Raw genomic sequence first — 24,080 nt, 5'->3', positions numbered from 1 at the left:
TTCCTTCTTACTGATAACACAAGTCCCAAGGATGTCTTTTGCTTACCTCTTCTTCCCAGGGTTCCGGCGACTCTTCACTGGGAGCCCCTTTCTTTGCTTAGTTTGAGTTTCAGAATAGTGTAGAGGCATGCATCCCACCCTTCAGTTTCATTCTCTGCTGTGATTGTGAGACAAGCACACAATCTCATTTTTATTTTATTTTATTTTTTGTGGTACGCGGGCCTCTCACTGTTGTGGCCTCTCCCGTTGCGGAGCACAGGCTCTGGACCGCAGGCTCAGCGGCCATGGCTCACGGGCCCAGCTGCTCCGCGGCATGTGGGATCTTCCCAGACCGGGGCACAGAACCTGCGTCCCCTGCACCGGCAGGCAGACTGTCAACCACTGCGCCACCAGGGAAGCCCAACCCTGTTAGCAGTACGCGGGCCTCTCACCGCTGTGGCCTCTCCCGTTGCGGAGCACAGGCTCCGGACGCGCAGGCTCCGCGGCATGTGGGATCCTCCCGGACCGGGGCATGAACCCGTGTCCCCTGCATCGGCAGGCGGACTCTCAACCACTGCGCCACAAGGGAAGCCCCTCATTTTTATTTTTAAAGGTTTTTACTGCTTGGTGGAAATAAAGTCACATGCATACATATACACATATACCTAAAGACAAACACTGGGGAGGCAAAAAAACTTCAAGAAATCTCAAAAGTCTCCAGTAGTAATTGTCCCTGACTTTCATCTTTCCTGTCAGTTTTCATTTGAGGGGACTGTCCTGGATGCCCCCATCCCCATCCACATGCTCATGTGGCTGATGGGGGAAGGCCAAGATCAGGCACCGTGCCCTAAGTTCACAGAGGAAGGCTTTGTAATGAAACTCAAAATAGGAAAGAAGAGAGATATTTAAAAAGTATAATAAAGACCTAGTGGGTGCTAATTGCAGAGATTAACCAGAAGATGATATCTTTAGGGAGTGCCACCAGTGAGGAGGGGACCATGTGTGGAGATGGCCTAGCTAGAGAAGTAGTAACACTGACTCCTTGGTGGACTTACTTCTCCCCACAGAAGAGCTACAGATACTTCCTCCAGATCAAAGACAAGGAGGAAAGCCCAGGAGTTGTGGGGGAATGGGAGGAATCAAAGCAAAGGAAATACAACCTTTCACAGATTTATATTTTCACAGTTTTCTTCCCATCCTCGTCTTACATTTCCTTGGGACAACTGGTATACCCTATTCCATCACTCTTTTCTTTCTTTTTTTTTTTTTCCTTGATGGTGGACCTTCTTCTACTTACCAGGTTGTCATGCAAGATACCCAGATAACCCTGTTAGGGTGAAACAATAGGAGCCAATCAATTGGTTTAAGTGTTCTACACCCAAGTTTCATTTTGCTTCAAAGCAATAAGCAAGGGACTTCCCTGAGGTCCAGTGGTTAAGACTCCATGCTCCCAACTCAGGGTGTCCGGGTGCGACCCCTGTCAGGGAACTAGATCCCGCATGCTGCAACTAAGAGCCCACATGAAGCAACGAAGATCCCGCATGCTGGCAAGCCAAGACCCAGCACAGCCAAATAAATAAATATTAAAAAAGAAACTTATTAAAAAAAAAAAAAGCAACAAGCAAGTCCCTTCCCTCCCAAATCTCACCTGCAGCATATAGGAAAAGTCAAATTAGGCATTTCTGATGCAAAATTGTCAGGGGGCCCGGGTTCGATCTCTGGTCGGGAACTAGATCCCGCATGCACGCAACAACTAGGAGTTCGCATGCCACAGCTAAGGAGCCACGAGCCGCAACTAAGGAGCCCACGTGCTGCAAGTAAGGAGCCTGCTTGCTGCAACTAAGATCCGGCACAACCAAATAAATAAATAAATATCTTTAAAAATTTGTTGGAGTAAGGAAAGAGGAATGAGAGAGATAGAGTCTTTCTCCTGAGAGACATTCATCTGAATGTCTTTTGTCGGCTTGAACAGTAGGGTCATGTGGTATAGCCCCCGTCCCTGAAAAACATGGCGATTCCTAGGAAATGTTCTATCCATGTGGACCAATGATTGAAGGAGTGTTACGTAAATAAAAAGAAAGGGGGAAGCTATATGCCCTTCCCGTCAAGAGCAGAAACCAAGCCTTCATCTTCTTTATATCTCCACAGCATAGTGTAGGGCTTGGCGTGAGAGAGCGTATCAATAAAGGTCTGTTGAACAGAAGAAAACTTTGGAAATGAGGAGAGCTGAGAGCACTGTGATTTGATGCAGGTTGAATGACTGCTGGGAATGGCCTTTGGGAACAGAAGAGGAGGAAGAAAAGATTAGGGGAGCTGACTGGAGGTGTGTGTTCACAAAAGGGGAAAGCGAGTTTCGGGAAATTTATGTGAGCAGGAAATTAGGGGAGGATCATGACTTCCAATACCCAGGGCCACATGTAGTGTAGCCTGGCCTGATTGTGTGGACGTGACCTGACCCAGATAGCAAGACCTTATTCCTCAGTGACAGAATAGATGAGGCAAAGGACTGTTGGTTGGGCTGGACAGAGGATGTAATTAAGAAGTAAATCTGGTATCAGCTATAAAATTGGAACTGCAAAAAGCACTATCAGTGGCTTCCCTGGTGGTGCAGTGGTTGAGAGTCCGCCTGCCGATGCAGGGGATGTGGGTTCGTGCCCCAGTCTGGGAGGATCCCCCATGCCGCGAAGCAGCTCGGCCCGTGAACCACGGCCGCTGAGCCTGCGCGTCCAGAGCCTGTGCTCCGCAACAGGAGAGGCCACAACAGTGAGAGGCCTGTGTACTGCAAAAAAAAAAAAAAAAAAAAAAAACTCTATCAAAGTAAGTTAAGTAATGAGACTATGTACTTCTGGGGATGTTCAATCACTGAGTATGTTTTAATCAGACAAGACACCATCAAAGAAGGATACCAAGGAGAATGATGGAGAGAGCTGTTAGGAAACAGTGTGGTCTTTGGAAAAGAAAGTCTTCGACAAATTGTGAAGACAATGAAATGAAGGAGGAGAGAAGATAAAGAATATTTTTAACAGAGTGAGTGAGACAAAATAGAACAGAATTTTATTTTTTATATTACTGAGGATTAGTTTGACTTCAAGTAACAGAAAATCCCCCAAAGAGAGGCTTATACAAAGTATGAGATTATTTTTGTCTCCTGTGATGGTCCAGTTAGGCGACCCAGGGCTGGTGTGGAAAGCGCTTCAAAGTCCTCAAGGCCCCAGGCCCCCTCGGCCTCCCACTCTGTCATCCCTAAGAGTGGTCAGCCTCCTCATGGCCCAGGATGGCTGGGTCCTGGCAGAGGGGCTGGAGAAAAGAGGGCAAAGAGCAGACACTGGGTGTCTTGTAAGGAAAATTCCCAGGCACTGCCGCATGATACTTCTGTCCCCATCTCATCAGTCAGAACTTAGCAACAGGGAAGCTGGGACATAAGGTGTGGTGTCTGAGAACCCATATCCCCAGCTGAAAAACAAGGGATTCTGTTACTGAAGGAGATTTTTAAAAATGGATATAGGGGCTTCTCTTGTTTTCTCTGCTACAGTGCCATAATATATATATATATTTTAAAAACCATGGCTAAGAGGTTGTATCTTCATAATAGCTGAAAATTATTCTCCAGATCTTAATGAAAATGATTTTTAAAGTGAAGATTCCATCCTAGAATTTTATCTTGAAGCTGATTAGCCTTGAGACATAATAATCCCCTCACCTGCAGATAACACTGGATTTTACTCCACGGTCAAGGCTGTCTAAAGCAGTGAGAGCAGTTGGTTTGTCCAGGTCTTTATGACCCTGGCTTACTAACTCTTTCTCAGAGTCACTTTTAAAAGGAAAATAAATCCATTATCATCATTACATTGTTAAATTCAGTGAACTGTAAACCAACAATGTGAGCCTCATGGAAACCTGTCCTCACTCAGAAGCACAGCTTTGCAGTAACTGCCACACTGCGTTCCTTTGGTTCTGAGCTCCAGCAGCCAACTCCCTTGGTTTACTTTGTGTTGTAGCCCATACTAGTGCATCTCTCCCCTCTGCTGTCCACCCTGCCCACCAATGCCTGAAGACTCTTCCGAGGGCATTGCTGACAACGTGGAACTGTGCTCACCATGTAACTAACATATTGTGCTCCAGTGCCCACTACCTTAAAACAACTTCTTGGCCTGGCCTCCCAGATACATCAAAATCTTACTCACCCTGCTAATCCAACCAGAGTTTCCTCTGAAATGTTGCTATTACACCTGGTATTTGGGGGAAGATGTTAAAGGTATTTTGTGCTTTCCTCCACCATTCTATGCCCTTTGCCTCTTATTGTTACCACTAGGTGATTAGTGGTCCGCTCACTAATAACATAATGGGCTCTGTGGTTTAAACAAAATCGGTTTTCCAACAGGAATGTTAAGAACCCCAGAGAAGTAACATACCTATGTTTAAATGCATTAAAATAGATTTATAATGGTAAGCATATATTAATTATTAACATGAAAAACTAAGCCAATGTACCAACTAGAAAAATAATTGAAAAAAAATTTAAGTACAAGCAAATCATTCTATCTTTTTTCTTCTTGTGGTAAGAACACTTAATATGAGATCTACGCTCTTGACAAAGTTTTAAGTGTACAAAACAGTATTGCTAACCATAGGCACAGTATTGTGCAGCACGTGTCTAGAACTTTCTTGCATGACTGAAACTTCATACCAGTTGGACAGCAACTCCCCTTTCCCCATCCCCCGGCCCCTGGCAACCACCATTCTCCTCTCTGCTTCTAGGAGTTTGACTACTTTAGATATCTTTCTTTGAAAGAAACCAGTTTGTTTAAGTGTTGTTGGTTCTGCTTTTTAGAAAATGCCTATCATTCTCTCTCTTTCCTCTTCTTTACTCCTATCGATTACCTGTTTAAGTGCGAGAGATCTGTGAGCAAAAGGAACTACTAATATCTACTCTAATTAATATTCAGTTTATTAAAGTTGAACACTTTATTTTGCCTTTTTTAAGCCTTCAAACTTAACCTATAAATCTAACTTATAAATTCTTTTTGTAAATACAGTGATTTACGTAAAAATGAGAACGACTGCTTTTTTGTTATTTGATTAGTGTTCAATTAACTTATATATTTAAAAAGACTAAGTTTCCTCAACTGACCACGTTTACACATGTAATTAAGTTTCCTAAAATATTTTTCAACTACCCTTACAAATTTGATATATTTGATTTTCTGAAATATTTCAAATGCCTGATGGGGCAACACTTACAAAACCCAGCAAGTAAAATCTTTCTACATCTCAATTAACTCTTACAAACCTAATAAAACTAACTTATATCTGTCGTAAATTGGGTTCTCTTAAACATTCAAACACTATTTACGAACATGTTCAATTATTTTACAACTTTCAGATGAAAATCACAAATGGAGTACCAATTTATCATTTCAAAATAAAATAACAAGGCTAATTGGTTAGATTCTCTTAAACATTTCAAACTCCTTAAATAACACACACAAACTTAACTCATAAAACTTAACACGGAAGTAATAATACTACAAGTTTGATTGGCTTCATCATCTGCATATTTTTTCTACGTCTTTTCCATGGAAGTAAAGTCACTTTAACCAGCCAAGGGGAGCAGGAAGGCAATTCAGGCAGGATGGAGTTATTTAGAACTGCCATACAGATTCTCAGTAAGACATACAAGACTAGGATTTTTTTCCTGGATGATCCTATCTGAGCAACGGGTTAACACACTGAGCTGCTTTTCATAGTTGGATTGGTTCTGTCTACTGTGTCACCGGAGGAGTGTGCCATGCATCCCAGAGTGTCTTTCAAATTTCACCCTTATCCTAATTTTATCATAGCCTCTTTCACTTTTTAACACATGATTTGGGTAGATAGAATTCTGCAGTCCCCCTTGGGGTGTAGCCTATCTTTTCACCAAGTGATTAGATTTAATTGAATTTTCCATCCTCTTCAGTTTATAGAACTCTTTGTATCTTTTACTTCATTATCTGTTTCATTGTGGCAGAGACTGGCTGGGTCCTCACCTCACCTGTTTCCTCTTCTTCTTGGGCACAGAGCCAGACTTCGTTTCACATCTTCTCCTGCAGTTAGGTGTAGCCATGCGGCTGATTTTCGGCCAATGAAATATGAGTAGCCCGCCCCATAAAACCTCCCCAGGCTCCGTCATCCAGGATCTTTCCTCTTCTGCAGGCTTGATGCTGAGCAGCAGGGCAATCATGGAAGCTATGTATTAAAGATGGTAGAGCCATGAGTTGCAAGGGCTCTGGATTGGAAAAGTGGTTATCTCACTCAAGGTCGCCTGGTGATTCTGTGGCAAAACTCCAACTAGACACAAGGTCTCATGATTCCCAGGCTGGTCTCTTCTTCAAGTTAAGCTGCATCCATTTTGGACTTGACCTGAGTGAAAAATAAACTTCAATCATGATGTTAAAGCAATTATGTATCTTTTGGAACTGTTTGTTATGTTAACTTAAATGACCACTAACCTTTGTTTATTGTCATTAGAAATAAATGTCATTAGAAAAATCCTTAAAGCTGGTGATAGTGATGAATCAAATTCATATAATGTTAGTTAACACTGCACGTCCTGAGTCAATGGAAAACATGAAGTGGAGGTGTTGGGTATATGATTGTTCAGAGTCATTCTTGCCCTTTACATCAAAACCTGACCTAACTCATTTTTTTCAAATAGAAACTAACACTGTGAGACTTGTGCACCATTTTAGATACCTTTTTTAAAAACATCCAATAAAACAAAAATCAGCAGCCCATTGACAATTAAATCAGCTACAATTCATGAGATAAAAATAAACCTATTGCTCAGCTATATATATTCTCAGTTTTATGATAAGACAGAAGAATTTCTCCAAGGGCTTTGATAAACAGGAAACTATGTGATACAATGGACAATATCCTTGACAGACAAAACAATGTATCAGCTACTCAGTCTCTTAAACAGGCCAGATGCACATATTCAAGGCATTAAATTGAAAATGATTAAAAACAGAGATTTTTGTTTTCTTCTAAGAAATAAAAATGTAAAGGTATAGTACTGTAACAAAGTTCAATAATAAGGCTCCCATTCTTTTTTTTTTTTTTTTTTTTTGCCTCTGGTTACTTCACATTCTGCTTTTGGCATTTGAGGTTGCTAAAGGTTATGGGTTTCTGAAAGCATTGTTTTCATGCACAAACAGGCCTGTAGTCAGACAGCTTTGTGCTTACAGACCAGTCACAGTTTCCCTCTTTGGTTCTACACCAACTGGTTCTGCCACGTGTGGGTTGCAACTGCCTCAGGAAACACTTTAATCTAAATGGAACAACACACATTAGATTTGAAAATAAAACTACTCATGAATGTATTTCTTTCAAAATTGATTGTAAATCTCCCCCCACCACATGCAAAAAATTAAAACTTAAACTTCTCTGTGAGAAGAACCTGCAGGGACAATAAAAACAGACTTTAGTACTGAAATCCACAGGAGAGAGAAAAGAGGCAAATGATGGACATTTAGGAAGAAGTGTTAGAATAAATATTAGTAAAGCAGAGGATGGGTATGTAATGAAGTTCTTTCCATAAATTGTATCAGTGATCAGTGCATTCAAGTAGCAAAAATCTGACTAAAAGCGATTTCAACAAACAGGGTTTACATTTCTCCAAACACACAAAGGGTAGAAGTAGGCAGTTAATGATGTCGATTCATCAGCTCAGTGATGTGATGCATGCTAATATCTCTGCAGTTCTCTTGGCCTTTCTTTATCCTAACAAGATGACGGCCCTCAAAGTCCGCTGTAGCTCCAGGCATTATACCACTTTCAAGGAAGGAAGAAAAGGAGAAGTGGGTCACAGTGACAATACTCTTTTATCAGAAAAGCAAAAGCTTTCTCCACGTGACTGTGTCAAATGGACTTTCCTAGCTACGGAGGCTGAGAAAGTGAACACGTAATGATTGGAGATGGGCAAAAGGAGATGGGAAGGGCCCACAGGTGGGTCAGCCAAACAACAGGTGCTGGAAGAGTGGATGGCTTGTAGTACTCACGCCTTCTTGATCTTCTCACAATGCATTTCTGAAGCCAAATAATTCTACACAACATGCTTTTCTCAGTTCATGTGAGACACATGAGCAGGACTTCATGCTTTAGAGAAAAATAATGCTGAACTTTCCCATTTTTGTCCTGCCATCAAGTAGTGACTTCCCCCAGCTCATCTTCCTCCCTATCTCAAACATTCAAATACTCATAATGAAATCCTACCTAAACTTCCTAAGAAAACACACCAAATTATCCATGAACATGGCGGAGGGAAGACTTCCTGGTTTCTGAAACATTTCGCCTATTCCAAGGAAGAACTTTGAAAATCAGCTAGCAAAGGAATTTCTAGAAAGTAACAAATTTAAAAAAGACAATCACAAAATCCAAAAATTCTGAATGCCCAATATAACCTATTAAAAGAGATTTGAACATTAAAAAATAAAGCCAAATTCCCCTTTTATATTATGACAGATGATAAATCCACCTGGAATGGATCCAATGGTACTACAGCCTTTCCCAATTATAGAACCTTCACATTTGGGGGCTATTTTATAATACAAAGAAAGCATAGCATATTCCTGCTGAAAAAGAGCGAATGGCAGCCCAGCCTCCCCGCCCCCTCCACCTTACCCCTACCCCCAACCCACCCCAAGCTCTGAAACAAGGCAGTGAATTGTATTTAGCTGTAGCTTAAATAGGGCTGGTTTACCTCTGATTCCAGCTATGTATTCGTCTGGGTATGCTGCTAGGCGAACTGTGCTTGAGAAGAACTGGCTCAGTAATCCTGGGCTGTGTTCAGGTACAATTAGGCACAATGTCTAGCAGAATTTTCCTCTGTGATATCTTATTATATTTAAGCAAGGAAATTAATTACAGGGCAGCACTTGCCTGATTGCATCTCTGAGTTACATTACTGCTAAAGACTGGACAAGGTGGTCACAATATCCTGGCTGAATTTGAAAGCATGCTTCCTGTTATGAGGCCTCTCCAGCTGAAGAGAAGAAAGAGTGTGTACAAAGAGGGAGAAAATTAAGTCCACATGGTGAGTTGCATGCAATGAAATTGCCTGCTAGAAAGGGGCTGCATAATCCCCAGATCAGATACGTCTAAGTTCTACCTCCAGGAAAACATCTTCAGAGGGAAAGACTCTTACTCTTTTATCAGTCTAGAATCCGCTATAGAAAGCCTATAGAGAGCTCTGGGAGTTCCCTGGCGGTCCAGTGGTTAAGACATCGTGCTTCCACTGCAGGGGGCACAGGTTCAATCCCTGGTTGGGGAACTAAGATCCCACATGCTGCGTGGTGAAGTCAATAAGTAAATAAATAAATAATCCAACGTCTAATTGTTTAAAAAAAAGTCCCATAAATATAGCTAATAAGATGGAATGAAGCACTGATACATGCTACCACATGAGTAAACCTTGAAATTATCACACTTCAGTGATAGAAGCCAAACACAAAAGGCCATACGATTCTATTTACATGAAATGTCCAGAATAGGCAACTCCACAGAGACAGAAAGTAGATTAGTGTTTACCAGGGCCTGGAGGAAATGGAGAATGAAGAGTAAGTGCTAATAGGTACAGGGCTTCTTTTTGGGGTTATGGAAATGTTCTGGAATTAGAAAGCAGTAGTGACTATATTAAAAACCATGGAAGCATACACTTTAAAATGATGAATTGTATGTTATGTGACATATACCTCAATTTTTTTAAAAGCCCACTTATGGGAGGAAGTAATTGAAAAAAATAAATGATGAGGGACTCCCCTGGTGGCACAGTGGTTAAGAATCCACCTGCCAATGCAGCGGACATGGGTTTGAGCCCTGGTCCGGGAAGATCCCACATGCCGTGGAGCAATAAGCCCATGCACCACAACTACTGAGCCCGCGAGCCACAACTACTGAGGCCCACGCACCTAGAGCCCGTGCTCCGCAACAAGAGAAGCCACCGCAATGAGAAGCCCGCGCACCGCAACGAAGAGTAACCCCCGCTCGCTGCAACTAGAGAAAGCCTGTGCGCAGCAACGAAGACCCAACGCAGCCAAAAATAAATAAATAAAATTTATTTTAAAAAATAAGGACTATACTAACGCACACATTAAGATGGAATAGCACATATTTTGGGATGTTGAACACTGTGGTAGAAAAAGCAGTGGGCTGAAAATCAGGAGCCCAGTAACTCTAAAGTCACTTAGCTTCTCTGGGCCTCAATTTTCTGGTCCTCACACAGCATGCGGACAGCCCTGGCAGAGATCCTACTACTTTCGAGGTGCGCCTCAAAGTGGGATTGCCTTGACTCCGCCTTTCCAGAACCCAGTTCTTTGGGGTCAAGTGCTTTTGGAAGCCAAACAGCCTCCTTCCTTCTCTCACAACTTCCACCTCCTTCCCTCAAGTCAGTCCAATTCTGTGCCTCTGACCAGGGTAGCAAATCTGAGGCCAGAGTTCAGGCACAAGATCCATGTACAAGTTTTTTAAACATTTTGAATGACAGTGAGTCCCCTACATTTGAACCTTCAAGTTGTGAACTTTCAAAGATGCAAACGTGCGTTCCATCAACGTCAGGCCTGAGTGAGATTGCAGCCTGCCCTCCGTCTCCCATTGCTGAGGATCCTTCAGCTCTACCATCTCCCACCTCCTCTCCCTCCTCTAGTCAGTAACTATTCTTGCCTGTTCACTCGATGCCAGCCCCTGTACGCCAGCTGTTGTACTGTACTACTGTACTTTCCAAGGCACTGTACTGTAAGATTAAAAATGTTTTATTTTTTGTGTTTGTTTTTTATGTATTATATGTGTGAAAAGTATTATAAACCTATTACAGTACTGTACTATATAGCCAATTGTGTTAGTTGGGTACCCAGGCTAACTTTGCTGGACTTACAAACAAATTGGACTTACAAATTGGACTTACGAACGCACTCACAGAATGGAACTCATTCGTATGTAGGGGACTTACTGTATTTATGTCTTTAATGTCTTTTAGCTATGTTCTGTAGTTTTCACTGTGCAAGTCTTTCACCTGCTTGGTTAAGTTAATTCCTAAATATTTTATTCTTTCTGATGTTATTTTAAATGAATTGTTTTAAATTGTTTATATGGTTCCTTTTCAGATTGTTCATGGTTCATGTACAGAAATGCAACTGATTTTTATGTGTTGATTTTGTATCCTGTTACTTTGCTAAATTCATTTATTAGTTACAACAATTTTTTGTGTGGAATCTTTAGGGTTTTCTACATGTAAGATATCAACTGTGAACAGAGATAATTTTACTTCTTCCTTTCCATTTTGGATGCTTTTTACTACTTCTTCTTGCCTAATTGCTCTGGCTAGAACTTCCAGTACTATGTTGAATAGAAGTAGTGAAAGGGAACATCCTTGCCTCATCCCTGGTCTTAGAGGAAAATCTTTCATTTTACCAATAAGTATGATATTTGCTGTGGCTTTTTCATATATAGCTTGTATTATATTGAGGTAGTTTCTTTCTATTCCTAGTTTGTTGAAATGCAAGGAAAGTTCAAGATATGGAAAAAAACCACATGATCATCTCCACTGAGGCAGAAAAAAGCTGTTTACAAATTCAACACACTTTCATGATAAAAAGTACTTTGGAACTCTGGAGTCTGTTGAATTTTGCCAACCAAGATCATTAAAAAGCACTACTGTCTACTATTATCATTATTTTATAAATTTCTTTATTTCCTGCCACCAAAAAAATATGTCATTTGGGATGGGTATATTCTTATTCATTCATTCAACAGGTATTTATTGACCACCTACTATGCGCCAGGCACTGTGCTAGATGCTGAGAATACAGTGGTGAATGAATAAGATGGATATGACTTCTGCCCTCTTAGAACATCAATCTAGTGCAAAATATGAGCCTGTCTAAAAAATCTCATAAAGCAAACAAATTTATAAGATAATATCAAGCCATTTAAGTGCCGTAATGGAAATAACCGAGTACAGAGAGTAGACTTAGCAATACACCATTGGTGGGGAAGCAAGTCAGTGAAAGGAATGAGGAATGGAGTTGGTGGATACACAAGCATCTCTTATTATGTTTTGTGCTCTTCCATATGTTTCAAATATTTCATGGTTAGGTAAACTTTAAACAATTAAAGTAAAATAAAGAGGTATTCTATACCTCTTTATTTTTCCCTTTTTCTTTTTAATCCCAAACTCAAATTATGTAACACTTTAGAAATCTATTGTGTGAGAGTTGCTTTCCAGCTCTACACACACATCAGAATCACCTGGACCCTAAAAATACAGATTCCCCTAAACTTATCGTGGTCATCATTTCATGATGGATGTGAGTCAAATAATTATACTGTACACCTTAAGCGTATACAGTGATGTATGTAAATTTTATCTCAATAAAACTGGAAGAAAAAAAGACTATAACTAATAGAAAATTTAAAAACACATACACACACACAAATAGATTCCACAGATTTCCATCTCCAGAGATTCAGATTCAGTAGGCTTGGGGAAGGGCTCAGGAATCTATTTTTAAAAAACACCCTGATGATTCTGATGCAACCACGTAGGATTCTTATTTGGGAATCACTGATGCAAAGCAAGTATTGGTTGTGTGCCTAGAAAGAGTTGTGTGCCTAGAAAGATGCATGTATTTTAAAAAGAACTTGCTATTTAAGAGTAGACAGAACGATAATTTTTGTAAAGAAAAGAACTCTTTGTAACATGAATAAAAGCTAATCAGTTCTATGCATCCAAGTATGTATACATTGTATTTCCTTCAAAGAGGGCACATGTATAAAGAAGTTGTCTAGGAGCATTTTTCCAACAGAGAAAGTTGGCCCCTTCTGCCTATCCATTATTTTCATCTTAAACACCAGTTTGGATGTGCTAAAGTAAAGCTTTAGTTAGTAACTTTGGTTAGGTCACAAGCTCATCTCTGGATGTATCAATGAGCTATGTTTTTTCTCTGGCCATGACCAGCCCATGTGCCCTACAGAGACCAACCCCTTGTAAGCCTCTCTCTGATGGTGGTGTCATAGCGTCCTGTCTGCTGGGTCTTTTAGGTATTACCTCTTTGGGCTCCAGCAATATTCACCCTCTTCTCCCACCCCCAGCCCCTCTGCCCAAGCAGGAGACCCCTAGAAAAGCTTCCAAAGGACTTTGTCAACGTTTGGCAGATAAAGATGATAAATGTCAGCCAGGACTACAACATCTCCTATAAACTCAAACTATAAATCATTGTGCTATTTCAACACTGTCACTTGCTGTGGGGTTTTTTTTTCTGATTAGTGTTTTTCCATTGCATTTTCTTCCCTCTTTCTTGTGTGTAACCAGGAAGCTGAGCAGGGTAGCCTGTGAGGAAGGCCGGCCTCCTGCTTGAGTGCGCTTGGTGAAGAAAGCCCTGTTCCCAAATTTCTGAGTGCTTTGGGGCCCCTAAAGGATAACCCATCTGAGAATGACTTCCAGGTAACTGAGCTAGCAGATGCTGCCCAGCTCAGGAAAGAAGGCTGCCCTGGGCTTTGTCACTTTGTTGAGAGGCAGCTGTACATTTGCTGGCCCTTCCTGTCTGGTGCAGGAGGGAAGGAAGGAACAACTGTTCTCTTTCCTTCCAACTGCATTGAAAACCATGACACACGGGGCTTTCTCCCAAGGTCCAGAGTGACTCAATTTCAGGTGTCAAACATATTTCCCAATGCTGCCCATTAATTTTAATGAGTTAGACAAATGATGATGCAGAGAAGAATAATTTTCTAATCAATAAAATTGATTAGCAATGTAATGGTCTAGACTATAATGTAGGTGTTTATCAATTAGCTCCTGAAGTGAGCCAGGATCGCTAATGGTGTTTGATATAACGCTGGAGCAGACACACCTGGATTTGATGCTTTCCAGTTGGGCCTCTTACCCATGTATACTTGAGCAATTTTCTGAACTTTTCTGAGCTTCAATGTCTTTATCTATCAATATAAAATGGAAATAATATTACCTGCCTTTTAAATTTGCTCTAAAGATCAAATAAAACATTATATAAAAGCACCTAACATGGAGTCTGGCACCTACTGGGTATTCAATATATAATAACACACATACGATACCTGTAGACTTAGCGCTATATATATATCACTTTATTTAATCTACTCAAAAACTCTGTGAGGCAGGTAGTGTTATGATCCCCCACTTTACAGATGAGAAAACAAAGACACAAAGAAGTTAAAGAAGCTTGCCCAAAGTTGGCAGCCCTAAGTGGTGGTCAGAACTCGAACCCAAGCTGTCTGGCCTGGGACTTTGTGCTTTCAACCATTTACACTAGTGCTCTTCTAATACATGTTTTCTTTCTAATCTTCACCCCTGTTCAAGTGACTACAAAATGCAAATTTTTAGGCCCTTTCAGGATACCAAAAGGGGATGCTGGCTTAGGGAGCATGGCTTTTCTCTCACATTATCTATAAACCCAATAATATGTCACAGAGTCTCTTGGCTAGAACAGGGACACCAAGAACTAGCGGTTATCTTGTTAAGTCACATGGCCAAGGTCAAGAAGATGCATTTTCCTGTTCTGGGGCTACAGGCTGCTCATTTACCTTCCCCTTCCCCTCCTCCATCTCTATTTCAGGCAGTCATCTTGCAAAAACATATTCTTTAGTCATGAAAGGTATATGATTGGAGTGCGTGGATGAATGCATTCAGATTCATCACCGCTAGAAACATCTTTATGGGAAGAGAATACCATTGTTATAGAAAAACATGGGCTTCCCTTTCACAACTCCCCAACTCTGCTCACAAAGAGGGATTTCAGAAAAATCCCTTCTGCCCACACTGTCTTCTGGTTCCCTGTGTGTGTGTCTGTGTGTGTGTTTCTGTGCCTACCCTTCTATCCTAACTTTTGTTTAAGGGATTTGGCATTTATGTGTATGATTTATGAATTACTAAAGAAAACTCTGCCACTTCTTCCAGGGCTACTTAATAACTATTAGAATCAAGTGGTGTTAAAACAAGAAAGGATTTAGGAATTCAAAAATAGCACATCTGAGTATCCTGGCCTGTTTCCAAAAGTATGTCTCATGCAAACTTCCTCTCTCATAAAGTATCATTACAGCATATTATCCTAATAAACATCCACTCTGGGAAGGGCGCTGAAACAAGGCATGCCAAAATTTGGCAAGGCCGAATCTTTATCAGGCAACTATAAACTTCTAAAATTTTATTGTGAAAAATAATCCCACAGCCTGTGTAAAATAATAACGAACATGCAGTCCTCATAACAACTGGTTAATGTCTAAGCATTTTGAGATTTTGAGTGTTGCATGGAAAGGAAAGTGAGTCTAATGGAAAATTCTGATTAATGCCAATTTTGAGTCTAATAAAGTTCCTTTGTTAGCTGCCTAAATTATTAAAACTTACCCTATGAGCCCTTGTTTTTGAAAAAAATTTTTCTTCCTATTTACAGTCATACAAGGACATCTTAAAAATGCTGACTCTTAACCTCTGCTTCTCAAAGTTTTTTAACCCGTCAAGTCTTGGTTTTCTAGGCTGTTGCTGTGCCTGTCCTAACTCACTGTTGGCTTTTTAAGTTGTATCATGGTAGGCTTTACTCTTCACCATTATGATGGGACTGGTGTTTATAAGTGCTCAAACCCATCTTCTCTGATATTATTGGGAATGATTCCATTGCTTCAAAACACTTTTGCTGAGGCTAAGAAAGTTTTCTAGGAAATTCAATGAACAGTCTAAGTATGAGAGCTTGAGCTCTCTAGAGAGAAAACTCTATGCTGGTTATGGCATTACAGCCATATCACACTCAACACACACACATTTTATTTTTTTTTCCTACTGTAAGACTAATACCTATTTTGGGACCTCCCTGGTGGTCCAGGGGCTAAGACTCCATGCTCCCAATGCAGGGGGCCTGGGTTCGATCCCTGGTCTGGGAGCTAGATCCTTCATGCTGCAACTAAGATTTCGCATGCCGCAACGAAAGATCCCGCATGCCGCAACTGAGACCCGGCGCAGCCAAATAAATAAATAAATACTAAAACAAAAAGACTAATACCGTTTTTTGTAGACATTTTGGAAAATACGAGGATGGAGGAAGAAAACAAATCATATAGATTTTTACCATCCTGAGAAAGACAGTTATTGATCGGGGAATTTCCTTCCAGTCTTAACACATACATTATAACCAAATATGGATCATACTGTAGACATTGCTGGGTAGCCAGATTACACAATATTTAAAGGATGCTGCTCTGGGTGACTAAAACTCATCTTTAGTAGACATAATACAGATGTGGTGTGGCACTAGCTGGGGCGCTCCATCCTTGGGAGTTTGGACAAAGGGAAGGGAAAGCTTAAGTATCCAGTCAAGGGCTTTAACTCCAGTCTAAACAAGAGCTTCCCTGGGTGACTTCACAGCGGTACTGTAAACCAAGCTCCCTGACAATGATTCTGAGGCTACTGCCAAAAAGGACAGGAGCTGACCTAACAAAGCATACAGAACCCCTGGGTATATATAATGACAAACACTTTAGCTAATACTGATCCATTGGAAAATCAGATTCCTTCCTGCCAGATGCTCAGATGAAGGCTATTCAGAGAGCCACAGTGAATCATTCAACACAGAGGGCTGTGTTGAGAAAAATGAAAGGCTATGTGGTTTGGAACTTGTCTATAAAATGCACGTTGTTGACAATGGTTTCTCCCCATAGTCTACAGAAGTAAATTTGTACAAAGAAGTGGCTGGACTAATTTATTAAGTGCAAGATTGGAAGCCAGAAGCTCAAATCAGGCCTCTGCTGCTGACGTAGTATTCAGTTCTCACATCGTCATTTCTCAGTCTCTTTTCCCAGAGAAACTTTCAGGGTTGACAAAGTGATCAATTGTGGTGGCTTGGCTTTGGGAGGGTAAAGTTTTGGGGTTCGGTCTCTTACTGCATGAGTTCCTCAAGGCTATTTCCAGATGGCATGTGGTTTTGCACTAACACAGGATGAAGTTCACGGCAGAGGATTATGGAGGTGGCTTTGGCCAAGGCATAAGTCATAAGACTGCGAAGGTTCAGCTCAGCAGTGCTCAGCTTTCTGGAACCTTCCTCTGAGAAATGTGTTATCTCAGAGATGAAGTGTGTGGACAAAAAGGCCTTCATAGCACCAGCCCCAGAGCAGTTCCTATAAGCAAGGGAGAGGGATTCTCTGCAGCCCTGCCAATTCCTGCAGATACTTGCCAGTAGAGACCTCAGATTCTCCTTTTCCATGAGGGCATGAAGCAATGCCCACAAATGAGCAAGGAAAAGCATCTGCTCTGAGCCAGTGTTTCAATCTGTTACAGAGGATGGAAAATGTGCTTGAGGCTTGGAGTTGGGGAAATGTGTTTTTGTTCACTCAGCTCCCATTATAACCACATCTGTTATCAGTAGGGCGGGCTGTGTTAGTATTAATAGCATGACTTTCTCAAGCCTGGAGTTCTCCTCTGTGATGTTTTGGCTAAGAGCATTAAACAGAGAAGTCTGAGAAAAGCCACCTCACTGTGCTGGGGAAATTGCCCCTTGAATCCTTCTGGAAGACCTGACCCTGGGCCTAAGCTAATTTATATTTTCTCCATTTAACAACCTAATCTAAAAGTGAATCAGAATAAAGAGCTGCTCTGTCTTTTGTTTCTGGCTTCTCAGACATGCTACCAAGTTTGGTCAGTTCAAAATGACCTTAAGTTTTCTCTGACATTTTCTCAACTAGTATTCTGTGGCCAAATGGCTGGCAATGATAGGATTATCCAGTGTCAGAGCTGGAAATGACTTCAGGGGTCCTCCAGACCAGTAGCTCTCAGACTCTACTCTTTGGAGGATGTGACTCTCGGATCACCAGGGGAGGGGAAGATGAAAAGGAACCAAGAATGCACCCCAACACACAACACACATACAACACACACACACACACACACACACACACACACACACACACACACACCCCTCCACTGACAGCCATCTTCCAAATAATACTCTATTTGAAAAAAGAGTGATATGGCTAAAGACTGAAACCCCCAATAAATTCTACCCCCTAATTTTACTGGTTAAGAAATAAATTCCAGAACTTACCTGGTGGTCCAGTGGTTAAGAATCCACCTTCCAATGCTGGGGATGTGGGTTTGATCCCTGCTTGGGGAACTAAGATCTCACATGCCATAGGGCGACTAAGCCTGTGCGCCACAACTACTGAGCCCATGTGCCACAACTAGAGAGCCCACACACCACAACAAAGAGCCTGCACACTGCAATGAAGATCCCACGTGCTGCAACTAAGACCCAACACAGCCAAATAAATAAATAAGTAAATTTTTTTTTAAAAAGAAAGAAATTCCTAGGGAAGTTAATTGACTTACCTAATTGGTTACTTTGTGACAAAGCCAAGATTAGAACGCAAGTGTTCTTACTGGCTTTCATTCTTTTACTCATTTGTTCATTCATTCATTCACAAATGCTTTCTGTTCTAGGCATTGGACTAATTGCTATATCCAAAAAGACTTATTAAACAATTTAAATGTCACATGTATTTGAAAAAAATTATTTTCCATGAATTTGAGCACTAGGTTACATAATAACTTATCTTTCAGTGACTTAGTTAAACTAAGTCTTTCCTCATTAAATATCACATTTCTTCTGACTGCCCTGATGAATTTGTGGTAAAGTCATATTACCATTTAAAATATGTGGAATATATTAACATTTGCAAATTCTGTTCATTTTAAAAGCATCTTTGTAGTTTACGTTAGTGGGGTCATAGTTGGCACATATTCAACTATATCATACACTCTGTATTAGGTTTCTTTCAATGAAGGCAAGATTTTCAAAATGAACCATTTTTCATGAATATACTTTGTATAGTCATAATATGCTGTGTATAGCTTGGTCAGTACACTAACCACATTATTTTACAATTATCTATTTGTGTGTTTGTTTCTCCCCAGCAGAATATGAGCTGCTTGGGGACATTACAGCATTCCAAGCCATTTGCCCTTGCAAACGGATAAACAGAAAAGCCATCTGATAGATCATGTCTCTCTCTGATAGATCATGTCTCTCCAGGTCATTAGACATCCTGAAAGCCTTTTCTACCTGTAATGGTATGTGATAATGAAGTTTATCACTGAGATTCAGCCACACTCTTTGTATTAGTCTACATAACAAAGTACCACTGGCTGGGTGGCCTACACAGTAGACATTTATTTTCTCATAGTTGTAAGAAAAGACTAGAATTCCATGATCAAGGTGCCAGAAAATTCGGTTTCTGGTGAGAACTCCCTTCCTGGCTTTAGACAGTTACTTTCTTGCTGTGTACTGGTGGTAGGGATGGGTGTCGGTGGGAGGCAGCTCTCTGGTGTGTCTTCTTAAAAGGACACTAATACTATCAGATGATGGCCCACCCTTAGACCTCATTTAACTCCTTATGACCTCATTTAACTTTCATTACTTCCTTAGGGGTCCATCTCCAAATACAGCCACTTGGGGGTCAGGGCTTCAACATATGAATTTGGAGGGGACATAGAAATTCCATCCATAACCTTCTTAAACTGTCTCATGTGTTGCCTCAAATATGATAAATTGGGAAGTAATTGGAAAGAGGGGCCAGAGAGTGAAGCTTCTCAACTCTAGGAAGCAGCTGATGATAGTAGCTTGATGGCACTGATGTTTGAAAGGGGGAGACCTGCCTCCCTGCACTGCTACAGTCTTGCCCCTGCCTCCTCTCTCTCCAGGCCTTCATAAGCCCTGGAGAACTCAAAGAGCACTGCCCAGTGCACAATCTAATTTCAAGTGAGTGGAGAGTATGCACTGTTTGCCTTCCCTGTATACATTTCCCCTTCTTCAGCAGCAACTCTTAGGTCCCCTGATAGCCTTCCCTTGGTCCGTGGGTCTGGGTGGATGTCCGACTCCAGCTCTGAGGCCAGCAGCTGGTCCCAGTCCCTGCCAATCAGGGTATCTCATTTCCTTGGCCACAAAGATTGTTAGTAGTCGACATGTGACCTAAGCTGATCTAATTGGAATGACTCTGAAAAGCTTTTGGAAAAACATCTTTTTACCAACTCTGAACCTTAAGAATATCAGTCTGGAGAATTCCCTGGTGGCTCAGTGGTTAAGAATACGCCTGCCAATGCAGTGGACATGGGTTCGAGCCCTGGTCCGGGAAGATCCCACATGCCGCGGAGCAACTAAGCCCGTGCACCACAACTACTGAGCCTGTGCGCCACAACTAATGAAGCCCGCGTGCCTAGAGCCCATGCTCCACAACAAGAGAAGCCACTGCAATGAGAAGCCCATGCACCACAACGAAGAGTAGCCCCCACTCGCCCCAACTAGAGAAAGCCCACGCGCAGCAACGAAAACCCAATGCAGCCAAAAGTAAATAAATAAATAAATTTATTAAGAAAAAAAATAAAAACAGAATATGAGTCTGGAAAACCACAGCTATCTTGTCACCACAAGGTCAAACCTTTATCCGAGAATGTAGTCAACCTGGGGCAGGCTGACCTGGACAGCGGAAAAAGAGCAAGTCATGTTTTTGGTGACGTCATTTAGGCCCCCTGTGTCAGGCTATGCCGAAGCCAACCCAGGCCTTGGACGCCTCAGTTTGCAAAGTCAGTAAGTTTCAGACTTTATTGTTGGTGTTGCATGACTTATAACTGGGGGTGCCAGATAAAATATAGAACATCCACTTAAACTTGAAATTAAAATAAAGAAAAGACAATTTTAAATTTATGAGCATGTTCCAAATTTTGCATGGGACATACTTATACTAAAAAATTATTTGTTGTTTATCTGAAACTGACATTTAACTGGACAGCCTGTATTCTTTTTTTGGGGGGGGGTACGCGGACCTCTCACTGCTGTGGCCTCTCCCGTTGCGGAGCACAGGCTCCGGACGCGCAGGCCCAGCGGCCACGGCTCACAGGCCCAGCCGCTCCGCGGCATGTGGGATCCTCCCGGACTGGGGCACGAACCCGCGTCCCCTGCATCAGCAGGCGGACTCTCAAGCACCACACCACCAGGGAAGCCCCAGCCTGTATTCTTATTTGCTAAATCTGGCAATCCTACTTGTAACTAAAATGCATTAGTGATGGATGGTGAAACACTGTGTTCACAGAGAGGATCTGAAACGTCTGTTGTTTTGGTGAATGGGCGATAGGCGTCCCTGGCTGGGCCTAGATGTTACAGATAAAGTCTGAGGATGCTGCTACCAATCCTGTTTCCAAAACAGGTGTCACATGTTGGTGTTAACAGGGCTGACACGCGTGGGTGAGTGGCAAGAAGACAGGGGTCTGAGCTGAGCCAAAGATCATCAACCATCAGGAAAGCCCAGACCTAGACATAAGCAGGAATAAAGGTCAAGAGGAAATGCAGTTGAGACACATCAAAAACACATGTGGTTCGCTTTGTATTCAACAGTACAGGCAAGGAAGGGGGAGAGGGAGGAAGAAGAGAAAGAGAAAGAAAATAACAATCGAAACCATGTGGATGCTGAGGGTGGTCCCGAAGAGAGTTTAGGGGGTGACTGAGTGACCAAGCCCCTCAGCTGGCCTCTCACAGTGCCAGCATCCCCCCACTGAGTGTCATTCAAGGGTCTCCACTCTGACAGGACTGATGGCCAAGGTGTTTAACAGCTGGGACTCCAGACTGGTGTGTACTTGCTGACTGTCAGCTCTGCTCTGTTTGAGCAATGTTCCCCTTGAAACATCGACGTTAGCCCTTAACTTGTGCATAAGTGGTCACTCTTCAGAAGGTGAGAAATGAGGCTAGCAAGCAGAACCCAGGCAGCTACAATTACCAGAGGTCATAGAACACACAGGACGAGAGGGGTGGGAAGGTCAGTTATCAACATGCTTTGCAGTGCTGTGCTCTCCTCGTGTTTCCCTCCCTGTCATACCCTGAGTCTCCCACTAAGGGAGTTGCTGGGAGTTCCGGGCCCTCCCCTTTGCTTGACTATTCTTGCCCTCCAGAGAGTCCCCAGCCCCAGCCTTTATTCCTGAGTAACTTTGGCCCTCTGCTGGAATCAGGAGGTCTTCTCTTCCCTCCCGAGTCTCGCCCTTCAAGGGCCAAAACTCACCATCGGGTTTGATAAACTTTTCCGTGTCAGTTACGGATTTCCCAGACCCAAAACCTTTCCAAACCTCAGTGTCATGCCCCATGGAAAAAAAAAAAAAATCAATCTCAGTCTTCAAAAATAAACTGAGAACTTGAAAAAAAAACCAAACCAAAAAAACTGTGTTATTTATGCCTAAAGTACAACCGTTGTCTAGATCTGTTGTTGCCTGCCCACCATTAAAGGGCAGAAGGTGGAAAGCACTGACCTGTGACGATGACGTGGTGAGTGTGGCCGGCAGGGCATGGAGGCTCAAGCAGCAGAGGGGTCAGATCACCAAACACTAGTGCAGGGCTGAGAGGGGCCGTGAGGTGACTCCACCAAGCTGTGTTTCACCCAGGTATTAGAGATGCATAGACCAAAACAGATCAGGGAACATGTTTGAATTTAAAATAACAAGGCAAAAGTATTTCATACATTTGTTGTGTAACGCGAATATCACTGGACCTCCCTAGCCTGCGGGTACCCAAGAGGCCACAGTAACATTAGAATTTGAACATTACTAGGCTTGGAGAGGGTGTCGGGAGGTGAGAGGGTCTCGGCTACATCGAGCCAGTCTTCCAAGGATATACTGTTTCTGGCACATTAGTGGATATTAATGTCAGCCTACAGTGAAGTACCAGTACTGAGCAAGGGCTCCCGTAACAAGGGCCTGATAGGGTTACCCAAGATGCCGATGTTCCTGCATCTTCAGCAGTGGCCTCCCCCTCCTCTAGCTTTAACAGGCACAGGGCACTATTCCTGGAGCACCTCCTTCACCTGCTATCTCTAGCCCTTCACACCCGGCTCGGGCAGCCTTCTCCGAAGTATTGTCCCGACTACATTTTCAGGGCCCACGTGACAAGGAGGCGCGGGGATGCATAAGACTTCCGGAGGAAGTAAGGAGCCGCCTCACGTGTCACACCCACCCCTGTCGACTACCACCGCCCCTCCCAAACCCATCCAGCCGTATCGCACTTTAGAAATTCTTTAGGGCTAACAAAACTCGCTTGGTTTCAGGTATAACTACTTCCTGAGTTAAAGGTCAAGTCTAGTGACCATTTTTCATACCTTTCTTTCATTTGCCTTCATCACACCTTAGCTGAGCACAGAGGAGGGAGACAGAGAATGGAGAAGAGGAGGTGGCGGACGGGGCTGGGGAGCAGCTCTGCACCCACGTGACCTAGACCCACTTCTTTCCCTCCCACCTCTAGCCTGTCTCCATCTCGGATGAATTCTGGGAAAAATCCCTATTCCCAGGGCCTCTCCCTGATGGCAAACTACATGAAAATAACGTTCCTCTCTGGTGTGAGGTTTGGTGCCTGCTTTTGTCACCAGCTCTGTTTTCCGTTTCTGGACTACAGTTGTCCCCTCCTCCCGCCCCTCCCCACCAAGTCCAATCTCTCACACGCTCCTTTCTCTCTGAAGCCTCTATTGCCAAGGCAACACGATTCCTCCCGAAGCCTTCGAGCCAGGGCCCCGCGGAGGGCCCCTCCCCCGCAGACCGCTCTGCTCTCCGCGAGTCCCTTGTTTGGTGCACCCTGGTCTGGGTGGGCGCACCACTTGCCCCACCATGGTCGAGGGAAACTGTCATCTTCCACAGAGTGCTGTCCCTCTTCCGTGAAGCCAGAAGTCAAGTGGCTGCTCTTTCTCTGAACTTCTCTCCCAGAAAAGAATCCACGTGACAAACGCAGTAACGAGCATGGCAAACTTCCGGTTCATGTCAAAGAGGAGAGGAGGAGAGGATTTAGGTCCTCCAATTCCAGAATCAACGACTTGAAATCCACCCTGGATATTTCTGTTCTCCCAAGTTTATATTCAGTGCTTCCCTCTCCTCTCCCCACCCTAACCCTCCCTCCTCAATCTTCCCCCTCCCTGTCCCCCACCATACAAGCAGTTCAGTCTTGTCCCAGCTCCCACTTTACAATGGCTCATCAACCCTCAGGGCGATGCTCCAGAAGACAGAAGCTCCGCCTGTTCTATTTCAGCTC

At 42.7% G+C, this 24,080-nt stretch overlaps 2 long non-coding RNA genes across 2 annotated transcripts in view; one reads left to right on the top strand and one right to left on the bottom strand.

Moving 5' to 3' along the window:
* LOC137210035 (uncharacterized) overlaps nucleotides 1-24,080 on the top strand; it is an 82,437-nt gene that overhangs the window by 15,718 nt on the left and 42,639 nt on the right. The gene's annotated exons all lie outside the window — the stretch shown is intronic.
* On the bottom strand, nucleotides 3,012-23,923 carry LOC137210036 (uncharacterized). The gene is made up of 3 exons (XR_010936244.1): nucleotides 23,498-23,923; nucleotides 22,319-22,435; nucleotides 3,012-6,378 (listed from the first exon to the last, which is right to left on the bottom strand). It is a non-coding gene; the product is annotated as an uncharacterized lncRNA (long non-coding RNA).

The sequence above is a fragment of the Pseudorca crassidens genome, chromosome 17, assembly GCF_039906515.1.
Source record: "Pseudorca crassidens isolate mPseCra1 chromosome 17, mPseCra1.hap1, whole genome shotgun sequence".
Taxonomy (NCBI): Eukaryota; Metazoa; Chordata; class Mammalia; order Artiodactyla; family Delphinidae; genus Pseudorca; species Pseudorca crassidens.
Note: the sequence above shows the minus strand (reverse complement) of the source record. Positions and strands in the feature narration are given on the sequence as shown.